We start from the raw sequence: 12,500 nt of genomic DNA, 5'->3' as shown, positions 1-12,500 counted from the left end.
AGGTATGATACAGTCAGCAACTAGAGGTATAATACAGCATGTTAAAAACTGAAAATTAGTTAGAAAAGCGAAAGAGTAAAGCCATAAACAGAAAATTAAGCCATCATATTCCGTCAAAAACCTTGGTTTTTCTAGTGTGCCTCCTACACAAGCAAAAAAAAAAAAAAAAATTATATAAATAGAAAAAATGAAAATTGTTTGTAGCTTCGGGTATTTTTGATAGCTTTCTACCCAACCAAAAAAAAATTTTATAATGATAAAGAAATTAAAAATTATTTGTAGCCTTCGGCGTTTTTTATATCCCACGCATGTGTGGAATATTATCGTACTCCAACGCTCCCGACAGAGAGAGACCAACCTCTTGAAGGTCCCTCCTGCCCAAAATAGCGACTCTCTCTCTCTCTCTCTCTCTCTCTCTCTCTCTCTCTCTCTCTCTCTCTCTCTCTCTCTCTCTCTCTCTCTCTTTCTTTTATAACAAGTTAAGGAAAGGAAAACCATATTAAGAAATATCGTAAACATTTGCCTGAAAACTAATGTCCCTCCTGCCCAAAATGGCGACTCTCTCTCTCTCTCTCTCTCTCTCTCTCTCTCTCTCTCTCTCTCTCTCTCTCTCTCTCTCTCTCTCTCTCTCTCTCTCATATAACAAAGTCAAGGAAAGGAAACCCGTATTAAGAAATATCGTAAACATTTGACTGAAAACTATATGCATGAATTACTTTCAATTTTGTGTCTTGTGCATCTGTGTGTTTAATCAGTTTTAATTGTGACTATTTTGCGTAAAGATATTTTCCAGTAGTAATTATCTTATATTTGAAACGTTAAAGAGCATTGACAAAAACATTACTAACCTAACTCTCAAGTTCTGAGGCCATTATAAGGGTAGATTTAACTTCCGGGTACATCAGTACAGATTTTGAAAAAAAGATGAAGAAATCCTAAGCCTTGTTTCTGTACATCCTTTGTTCACTGTCCTATTAAGACCTGACATGAAGCTCTCTATGCCAAAAATAGTTCAGTTACATTTCAGATATTCGAAATTCCTCGGTATATATTATCAAAGGGCGAACGAATAATGACCACCGCTTTTATAATTAGTGCCAGTATCACGATCACGACAACTCCAGTAATTGCAGACCTTTCATTGGAATGCGTTCCAAATTCTAAAATGATAATAGGTAGAAGAAGAAAACGAGTAAGCAGATCAAAGGCTTTGGAATACGCAAAGAAATTGTTTATTTTTTTTATTTTCGAATGTTTTCGCAAGCCTAGATTTAGTGAGTTTGATTTCCCATTTTCACTTTTGCGAGTTAGGTGGGAGGGTTTAATTTCCCATTATTATTTTGGCAAGTTGAGGGTTTAATTTCCCATTACCATTTTGGCGAGTTATGGGGTTTAATTTCCCAGTATCATTTTGACGAGCTAGGGGTTTGATTTCCCAGTATCATTTTTTGCGAGTTAGGGGTTTGATTTCCCAGTATCATTTTGGCGAGTTAAGGGTTTGATTTCCCAGTATCATTCTGGCGAGTTAGGGGTTTAATTTCCCATTATCATTTTGTCGATTTGGGGGTTTAATTTCCCATTATCATTTTGGCAATTTAGGGGTTTGATTTCCCATTACCATTTTAGCGAATTAGGGGGTTTAATTTCTCATTACAATTTTGGGCGATTTGGGGGTTTGATTTCCCATTACCATCTTGGCGAGTTAGGGGTTTGATTTCCCATTATCATTTGAGCGATTTGAGGGTTTGAATTCCCATTACCATCTTGGCGAGTTAGGGGGTTTAATTTCCCATTATCATTTGGGCGATTTGAGGGTTTGATTACCCATTACCATCTTGGCGAGTTAAGGGGTTTAATTTCCCATTACCATTTTGGCGAGTTGGGGTTTAATTTCCCATTTTCATTTGGGCGATTTGGGGGTTTGATTTCCCATTACCATTTTGACGAGTTAGGGGTTTGATTTCCCATTACTATTTTGTCGATTAGGGGGTTTGATTTCCCTTTACTATTTTGGCGAGTTAGGGGCCTTAAATTCCCAATTATCATATCTGAGAGGACATATAGCACATCTAACACATGAAAAGGCCTTCATTAAAAGACTTCATTAAAACGAAGTCAGATCATCCCAGCAGTCACTTTTTGAACAGCGATTCTCATTAACGGATGTTCCAATTTCCGCGACGATTTGTCTTTTAAAGGATATTTAATATTCGCCCAGACAATGGCAGTGACGAATGTTACCTCAATTAACTTTGGCGAGTACGGGCGGAATTTGTTCCGCGAAATTCCTATTGACTTAATGAAAATTTTAATGAAGTTTTGTGTTTCAGCTCCGCCTTATTTCATAAAAGACCAGGGACACCAATTGTGAATATAATGCGATGGAATTCTGGGATGGAATTAAATTCCGTTGAATAATTTTTAGCAAAGAAAAAACACAGTTGCTCGTGCACATGTCCAAATGCTCAGGAGATTATATACCGAGCAAAAGCTCAGTTCCTCTTGCACATGTCCAGATGCTCAGGAAATTATATACTGAGCAAAAGCTCAGTTCCTCTTGCACATGTCCAGATGCTCAGGAAATTATATACTGAGCAAAAACACAGTTGTTCTTGCACATGGCCAGATACTCAAGAAATTATATATACTGATCTTGGAACACATGACTTCATGTAAATTTATCAATTTGGTATGCTAATGATCTTAAGCAAAACAATATTCAATTTGCATAGAATTACAGCTTCAAATTCCTCTGGAGGATATTCCTCTTAAATAGCCAACTTAGGCTATTAGCATGCAATAACTCTGACATATAATAAATATGTATGAAAATGACAAACGACGTAAGTCAAGAATAATATTGAGAAAATAAATACATAGTAAATAAATAGGCAAGTTGCAAAATTTAAAAGCGATGGTAATTGGACATTGTTTGTGAGAGAGAGAGAGAGAGAGAGAGAGAGAGAGAGAGAGAGAGAGAGAGAGAGAGAGAGAGAGAGAAAAGGTCATATGAATTGCTTCACCTCAAATGAGTAAGTGTTACCTCGTCGTTTAAATGGCATGCTCGTAAATAATTCTCTCTCTCTCTCTCTCTCTCTCTCTCTCTCTCTCTCTCTCTCTCTCTCTCAGGTGCTGTCCAGGCATTCGACTGACTACTAGATATATAATTCACAATTTAGTTTAGGTCAACCGAGACGTAATGGATATTAGGGAATCGAACGCTGGTCGATCAGTTTGTGAGGTGATCGCCCAACCACTTCTCCATCAGAGAGAGAGAGAGAGAGAGAGAGAGAGAGAGGGTGAGGACGAAACCAAAAACAAAATAAAATAAGTACAAAAGGAGTGACAGTAAAGTCCTCAGCATGAAAAGTACATTTGTTTAGTTTTCTGTAAAAGAAAACTATTGAGATGGATATTTGTCTGTCCGTCCCCACTTTTTCTGTCCGCCCTCATATCATAAAACCCACTGAGGCGATAGGGCTGCAAATTGGTATGTTCATCATCCACCCTTCAGTCACCAAACATACCAAATTTCAGCCCTCTAGCCTCAGTAGTGTTCATTTTCTTTAAGGCTAAAATTAGCCATGATCGTGTATCTGGCAACCCTATAGGTGCCAACGACACAGGCCACCACCGGGCCGTGGCCGAAAGTTTCATGGGGCCGCGGCTGAGAGTTTCATGGGCAGTGGCTGAAAGTTTCATACAGCATTATACGCTGTACAGAAAACTCGGTAGCGCATTTTTTACTCGTTTGCTCTCATTTCCCTTTCAGCGCTGAGTGACATACAGTAATAGGTCCCAGCGCTTGGCCTTTGGCCTAAATTGCAGATTCCAATTCCAATTTCATCCATTACATCCATTAGCAAAACAGTCTCCGGAATAGCATCACGGCAGCAGAAGGACCAGGCGGGGTTTCATTTCGCATTCGGTACTTCATCTCATTTCATCTGGGGATGAGAACGCATAAGCCGAATTAAACTTTTTTTCAGTCTTTCTCGGCGGCTAAAAGTCTTACAGTGCTTGGAATCAGATTCCCTTAGACGTGAGACCGAGGCCAGGCGTTCCAAGCCGAGAATTATTATCCTCTTTTATGTCCTGCGGATATTAGTTTCTCTGATGAGGGAATGTATTCCAAAAGTTAGGGGAAACTGGACGGTGAAATTTTTCTGGGTTGGAGTATGCACGCGTAGAAACACGCGCACATATGCATACGTGCGTAGATGCATATGCATACATTCGACAATCGTGTGTGTGTATACAATATATGCAGTATTCCATCTCTCTCTCTCTCTCTCTCTCTCTCTCTCTCTCTCTCTCTCTCTCTCTCTCTCTCTCTCTCTCTCTCTCTCTCTATATATATATATATATATATATATATATATATATATATATATATATATATATATATATATATATATATATATGTATATATATATATATATATATATATATATATATATATATATATATATATATAAATATATATATATGTATATATATACATATATATCTATATATATATATATGTATATATATATATATATATCTATATATATATATATATATATATATATATATATATATATATATATATATATATATATATATTTATATTTATATATATATATATATATATATATATATATATATATATATATATATATATATAGAGAGAGAGAGAGAGAGAGAGAGAGAGAGAGAGAGAGAGAGAGAGAGAGAGAGAGAGAGAGAGAGAGAGAGATGGAGGACAGTTAACTGACAAAAGTATTTACCAGAAAATACAGTATGGCAAGTTAGAGAGTAAATGGTAAAGAAATTACTGCCCTAGATTGACCTACACAAAGATTTTGAAAGAACTGAACAGGATATTATGTAAGTGGTGTCTTGGACGCTCGGTGCAAATAGTAATTTGTTGAGAACACATAAAAGTATCTCATGGGAAGAGTAGAGTTCGCGTTAAGCTATCAAGGTATGAGAACCTCTGTTTACTGGTTTTAATACGAAGGTTTAAGAGGGAAATTTCAGAGTGACTGGATAAGGCGTAGAGTCCTGAATGAAAAGATGACTGGGTTATGTTTGCAGATGATGGCTTTGGTTGGTGAAAGAGGAGGAAAACTGCAGCGGCAGGTCAAAATATTTTGTGTTAATCAGAGAAGCAGGTTGAAAGTGAATGAGGTCCATAGAAACCTAATGGAAAGAAAAATGAGAGAATGCATGAAAGAATCGTTGAGCAAGTTGAATTCAAAATAAGAGTAAAGGCGTAGAAGTTGCTTGGATGAACTTGTGTAGTATGTGTAGTGTGAAGAGGAAAGGCAGTTGAAAATGGGAGCTATAGAGAGATGTGATAATATAGTTATTGGACAGATGATTCAAAAACTGTGGAAGTGTGTACATGTAGAGAAACAGAATGTCTTTATATACATATACATACATACACATATGTTTATATATATATATATATATATATATATATATATATATATATATATATATATATATATATATATATATATATATATATTATATATATATATATATATATATATATATATATATATATATATATATATATATATATATATATATATATATATATATATATATATATATATATATATATATATATATATATATATACATATATGTTTTTGTTATCAACCATGGTTTTTGGCAGACATCAGCAATACACCGCAAGCAACAAATGGCGAGAGTCACAGTTGGGTCAGAAACTGGCAGTTAAAATAGCAAAAAAAGAAAAAAAAGCATAATCAGCGGTAAAAAGGACCTTTCCACCTGGTGAGCAATGTCCACAATAGGATTTCCTGTGTTTACTGAATTTCATGACCATTTTTTCTTTTTTCTCTGGACATTGAAAACTTTTTCCCTCTTTCCGTGATGAGTTCTTGCTCGCTGGTAAATCTGGGTGGAAAAAAATTCTTTTTCTTTTTAGTTTTTCATCAAAATTAGGAATCTCGAGGACACTGTAATCCTTATTATTATTATTCACATCACCTAATGTTATTCATTTGACTTGATTGAAAACCTTAACTCATTGTATTACCAGTTCATTTATTTATGTTTGAAGACAACTGCTGCAGGGAAATAAAATATATTTTGTCTACATTTTACTCTAAATTTCACCTAAGCACCTGTGCAGTCTTCACTATTATACAGTGACTTTTATTTTATTTTATTAAAGACTCGTATTCAATTTCGACTTCATTCATTTATATTTACACAAAACTGCTAGTGGTCAACAAAATCTATTTTATTATATAATTGAATATTGTATTCTCAATCTCACTCCATAACATCTTGAAAGGTAATAGTCAATTTCATTCACAAATATAGAGACAAAGATACACGCCAGGATTAAATAACCAATTTCATACGATTGAATCCATTACTGAAACAGGGAAATAATGACAACGTACACCTTTAAAAATCATTCAATTAAAACCAATTACGGTATATTACGAGAGAGAGATAGAAAGAATTAAGGGATATCAAGAGATATATCAGAATGAGTAATCAAAACAAAGAAATGTCGATTAAAAATCATTAAATTAAAACCAGTTACGACTAAAAATCATTAAATTAAAACCAATTACGATTGAAAATCATTAAATTAAAACCAATTACGTCATATTACGAGAAAGATAGAAAGAATTACGGGATATCAAGAGATATATCAGAATGAGTAATCAAAACAAAGAAATGTCGATTAAAAATCATTAAATTAAAACCTATCCATTAAATTAAAATCAATTACGATTGAAAATCATCAAATTAAAACCAATTACATTATATTACGAGAGAGACAAAGAATTAAGGGATATCAAGTGATATATCAGAATGAGTAATCAAAACAGCCAAATCTTGTCGTATCTTAAACTGACGTCAGCTTACTCTCGGAGTTCAATTGAGGTTAAATTATGGTCAAAACAGATTATTTCAAGCAGTTTCGTTGTTCGAGCAATAACTCTGAGATTGGGAAGAGGGTCAGAGTGAGTGGGGTTAATTGAATGACGTCGTAAGGGAGAGTCTCTCCAGTCATCTTGGTCAACTTAATGAAGAGATTAAAAGGGCTGAGGAAATGTGTGACCGTCTCCTCAAACTTTCCTTTAGAGTTATGAGCAATTTATTAACTTCATTCACTGTCTGAAGGGAATGAGAGAGAGTGTGTGTTATGCGCGTGTACCAACAACTGTTTAATACAAGTCGTGAACTCTTTTGGAAACAAACGTGAAGTCTATTGTAGTTTGGGAAAAGAGAGAGAGAGAGAGAGAGAGAGAGAGAGAGAGAGAGAGAGAGAGAGAGAGAGAGAGATTATACGTGAGTACCATCAACTGTTTTATACAAGTCGTGAACTATTTTGGAAACAAACGTGAAGTCTGTTCCACCTGAGAGAGAGAGAGAGAGAGAGAGAGAGAGAGAGAGAGAGAGAGAGAGAGAGAGAGAGATAATGTGCGCGTGTAACAACACTTGTTTTAAGCAAGTCATGGGATATGATAGCGAAGCGGGAGAAGCCTATTCTACTTTAAAAGAGAGAGAGAGAGAGAGAGAGAGAGAGAGAGAGAGAGAGAGAGAGAGAGAGCAACTCGTTAAGTACTGCAGCAAAGCGTTGCAAATTACATTGGTATGAAGAATTGCATCATCATTAAGCCCAGCTATTTCACAACAACAAAACTAATCGTGATGCCATTCCAAGGATGATTAAACTGTCAAAAAGAAAAATAATAGTGAAGTTGTTATGCAACATTATACTTCGAGTGAATGCAGAAATGCCTTGATGTTATAATATCGGGAAATTTCAGCCATAGCAATGTAGGAAGACAGGAATGACATGAATAAAGAAAATAAATAAAAAATAGATTAGATAATAAGTAAGTAAATAGATAAATACAAACTGTTTGGAAGTACCTGCAGGTGAATGAATAAGTAGCACAATAGACTGTGATTGTTTACAAGAATACACAGCAATACTTTGGCAACAAATACATCAGTGATTTCAACCGAATGCAGCTTATGGCTATTTTAGCTACCAGAGAAGTAAAGAAATGGATAAACTGAAACATCTGAGAATACTTCAAATAGATAATATATTTCTAATGGTGAACCTGCTAATGATTATATGAAGTGCTTTAGAGAAATTAAGAAAAAGTATCGTATATATTTCACAATGAAAATCCTGGAGAGGGATATTGTCTTTAAATAATAAAAACTAGATTCATAAAAGAAATGAAAGGTTAGTAGATATAGAATATTTTGAATAAAAAACGTTTGGACTGATATATAGAGCTTTATAGAAATTAGGAAAAAGAATTCTATATATCTCATAATGAAAATCTGTAAGAGGGACATTGGCTTTAAATGATAAAACTAGATTTATAAACGAAATTAAGGAAATTGGATTAATATAGATTAGATTTATAGAAGAAATAAAGGAAAGATATTTGTAGGGAAACTGGATCAAAAGTACACCTTAGTTTAACCAGACCACTGAGCTGATTAACAGCTGTCCTAGGGCTGGCCCGAAGGATTAAAGGACAGTAGATATAGATTAACTTGAGGAAGAAAAACATTTGGACTGACATAAAGGTAAGAGTGACATTTGCTTTAAAGGACAAACCAGATTTATAAAAGAATTCAAGAACATATTCGTCTTGAAACTGGATTAGTAGATTTGGAGTAGTAGTTTGAGTCTTCGGCGCAATCGATTTTTCTGTGCAGCCGCCACAGCGTATAATCAAGGCCACCGAAAATAGATCTATCTTTCGGTGGTCTCGTTATAATGCTGTATGAGCCGCGGACAATGAATCTTTAACCACGGGCCGTTGGTGGCCTATCCTATATCGTTGCCAGAAGCACGATTATGGCTAACAGAGGGCTTTAATTTGGTATGTTTGATGATTGGAGGGTGGATGATCAACATACCAATTTGCAGCCCTCTTGCCTCAGTAGTTTTTGAGATCTGAGGGCGGACAGAAAATAGTGAGAACAGAAAAAGTGCGGACGGACAGACAAAGCCGGCACAATAGTTTTCTTATACAGAAAACTAAAAGCGTCTGAATTGATATATACATAAATCCGTTTTGGGTTGATATCGAGACAAATCCGCGAACGGAGAGACGAATCGAAGAAATCAGGAGAAAACCGGGAATCAGATGAAACCATTCTCTCGAGACCCGCTTCATTACAGACTCACAGCATCACATCAGTATCTGCATTACATCAAGCTAGCCATGAATATTTCCGAAGGCAGAATTAGCGCGGGAATAATGCATTCGCAAACAGCATTATCGCGTGCAGCGAATGAAAACAGCAGTGTTCCGCCGGGCGAACAGCATGAAAGGCATTATCAGAACGTGCATTACCCTTGGTATATTAAATTGATATCCAGTATCTGCCGTGCATAATTACGTGCCGGCAGGAATTAATGCATGTGTCTCCATATGCACACTGGCGGCAACACATACGTATATATGGATATGTATACCTGTCTGAATAAATGAATGCGGGTCTCTTTAAATTCGACCGGAATAAATCTGCATGCGGAATATGCACCGCGAGTGCATTCATGCGTATTCATGGGGATGCAGTCACGGTGTGTGATGTGTATCGCAAAATGTATGCGTGCGTACCCCCCATATAGTTATATATTCATTGTGGAAATATGTGGCATGTGTACCCCCATACTGTTGCATGCATCGTGGAAATATACTGGTATATATCTGCACATTTAATTATGTTTCATTACCCCTGCATAGGAACCATGTCAAAATACAAATGCTATTATCACCCGGTCATACGTATGGGGATCAAATGTTATTCTCGCTTTCATACGTACTTAAATAAGAAGTGCTTTTGTCCCGGCGTGGGTAATATACACCATTATGCAAATGCAGAGGTCTTTAACACAAAATGTGAATAGATGAATGCAAATGATTCTGTTCACTTAACGGACTGCCCACACAGTGCAATATTATTCATAGTACACCATTTTAGCAACATGATTGCGCGAATGAAGTTTCTCGTGAGCAAATGAAACATTATTTTGAATATTATTGGAAAACATTCCAGCTCAGTTCTGAAGAAAATGATTATATAAGCGGAATATAATCTGTAGGAGTGGGATAAACACACACACACATACACATACATACATACATACATATACACACATACATATATATATGTATGTATGTATATAAATATATATATATATATATATATATATATATATATATATATATATATATATATATATATATATATATATATATATGTGTGTGTGTGTGTGTGTGTGTGTGTGTGTGTGTGTGTGTGTGTGTGTGTGTATGTATCGAAATATATATAAAATATATAAATAAAAAAATTGAATAAAAGGAAGCAGTGAAGGATTAAGTAATGGCAAACTCACCTAATCCTTAATTCTACATTTAGGAATGAGACGACACTCGGAAAGCATCAGCATAGTATAACATTACAATTCGCGACAGCCAGAGTTCGCGCGTTTACAAAAAATAAATCCCGAATCGTTTCCAAAAGAATTTATGAGAAAAGAGTCTGTTTTATTAATTTCGAGCTCGAAAAATCTACTGTACGTCATTTCCAGTGAGAATAATGAAATTTACATATTGATTTATTGGAAAGAAATATTCGTCGTACTTTCGCGTTTTGGGTGAACTGGAATGTAAAAGTCAAAAATTACGGCCATCGCAATTGATAAATCATTTGTTGACGGTCGTCAAATAAAATAGAATTTTTAACTCGACTGTCAAATCATTATTTCCAGCTGTCACAATTGGCGTATATTATGACGTGTTTTCGAAAGTAAACCTTATTTCTTGCGAGGAATAAAACGTGATTTTATTTTCAATAAACCCATGAAGTTTATAAGATGTGTGTATGAGATTAATACAGCATTATTATTGTTAGCCAGAAGTTGAACTCTACTCACGTGGAAAAAGCCCACCATAGGGTCCATTGACTTGAAATTCAAGCTTCCAAAGAATATTAAGGTGTTATTTGACAGAAGTAACAGAAGGTAATGGGAAATACAAACAGAATAGATCAGTTTTTAGAAAAGAAAAAAATAAATGAAGAAATTGATAAATAAATAGGTAAACATGTATGTAAATTATAAAATACAAGGAGAATTGTTTTAGGGTAGTAATGCATTGCATCTTCGATGTATACAAATACAGGCATACAAAATCTACCACTCAGAAATTGCGTACATTCCATACCAGTCTCCACGTACCAAATACCATTGCATAGTAGCTAAAGTGACCTATTTTATTCAGTTAAGACAGAATCAGACATGCTACAGAAGGCATGAGTTACTTTTTTTCAAAGAATCAGATGTTACAGAAGGCATGGATTACTTTTTTTTTTTTTTCCAAAGAATCAGGTGTTACAGAATGCATGGATTACTTTTTACAAAGAATCAGATGTTACAGAACGCTTGGATTACTTTTTTCAAAGGGCAATTTCGTCATCATGATGTCATATTGATGTTCAAAAGATATTAACCATTTAATTATTATGACCAGGGAAGGTATTTAACGCAATTTCAAGCACTGAATTAGTACAACTGGGTACATCTCTGCCTGGATAAAGCTGTGGAGTTCAGCCTGAACTTTCAGTCTTGTCAAGGGCTTATTGAGGATTTAGTATAAATAGTTTTATAGCTGTTTTCACGCGACTACTAATTATATCTTAATGTGAAACCCAGAGGTGATCTGATTAACAGTAGGATTAACAGAAGTTATGCGACTAATGAAACCTGTATTCTCAATAACTGTTGCCCGCAATAAAGCAGAAAACTATAATTTTATTATAATAAGCTAATTATAAACTTTTATTCCCTTCAGAACTATGAAGGTAAAGTAGTAAAGTGGAATTCCATCTAGGGTTTTAAATTTCATTCCAATATTGTGAATTGAATATCTATTGTTTCCAGACAGTTAGATGGTTGACAGCAGAGCTTATAATGAGTGTCAAAACGTCAGCGGGGTTTACGTTGTAATTCTGACATGGCAAAACAATTTGTTTTTGTTATTCAATTACAAAAAAAAGGAAAGAAGAATCATTTACGAAAATTGAATAAAGAAGATTTTGCTAATCAATTTTGAGGAAGAAAAGGGATAAAGTTAGTAACATTTTCAAAACGTTTGAACTACAAAGACATCGCTTTGTTATATTAACTCAGCACGAAAATAAGTCTTAACATGATTAGCCATGAGGATATATAGCTTCCACAGCAAAATAAAGATATATCAGCAGATTTTGTTGACGTCTTACAAAACTATAAAACTTATTGTAGGAGCTTTTTCTGTACCTAAGTAGGTGGAAAGTTACAGGTGGAAAATTGATTTTACAATTCCTTTGTATTTTAATTATTCATTTATATTTTATTCTGTTTATTAATTTATCAATTTATCTTTTTATTTTCTTTTGTAATAAGTGATCTCTTCTTTTTTAGATTCTTATTA

The 12,500-nt window shown here is 34.7% G+C and overlaps 1 protein-coding gene across 1 annotated transcript in view; it reads left to right on the top strand.

Annotated features, from left to right (window-relative positions):
* LOC136837554 (uncharacterized) overlaps positions 1-12,500 on the top strand; it is a 125,320-nt gene that overhangs the window by 55,213 nt on the left and 57,607 nt on the right. The gene's annotated exons all lie outside the window — the stretch shown is intronic.

The sequence above is a fragment of the Macrobrachium rosenbergii genome, chromosome 59, assembly GCF_040412425.1.
Source record: "Macrobrachium rosenbergii isolate ZJJX-2024 chromosome 59, ASM4041242v1, whole genome shotgun sequence".
NCBI classification, from domain to species: Eukaryota; Metazoa; Arthropoda; class Malacostraca; order Decapoda; family Palaemonidae; genus Macrobrachium; species Macrobrachium rosenbergii.
This window is presented reverse-complemented; position numbering and strand designations above follow the sequence as displayed.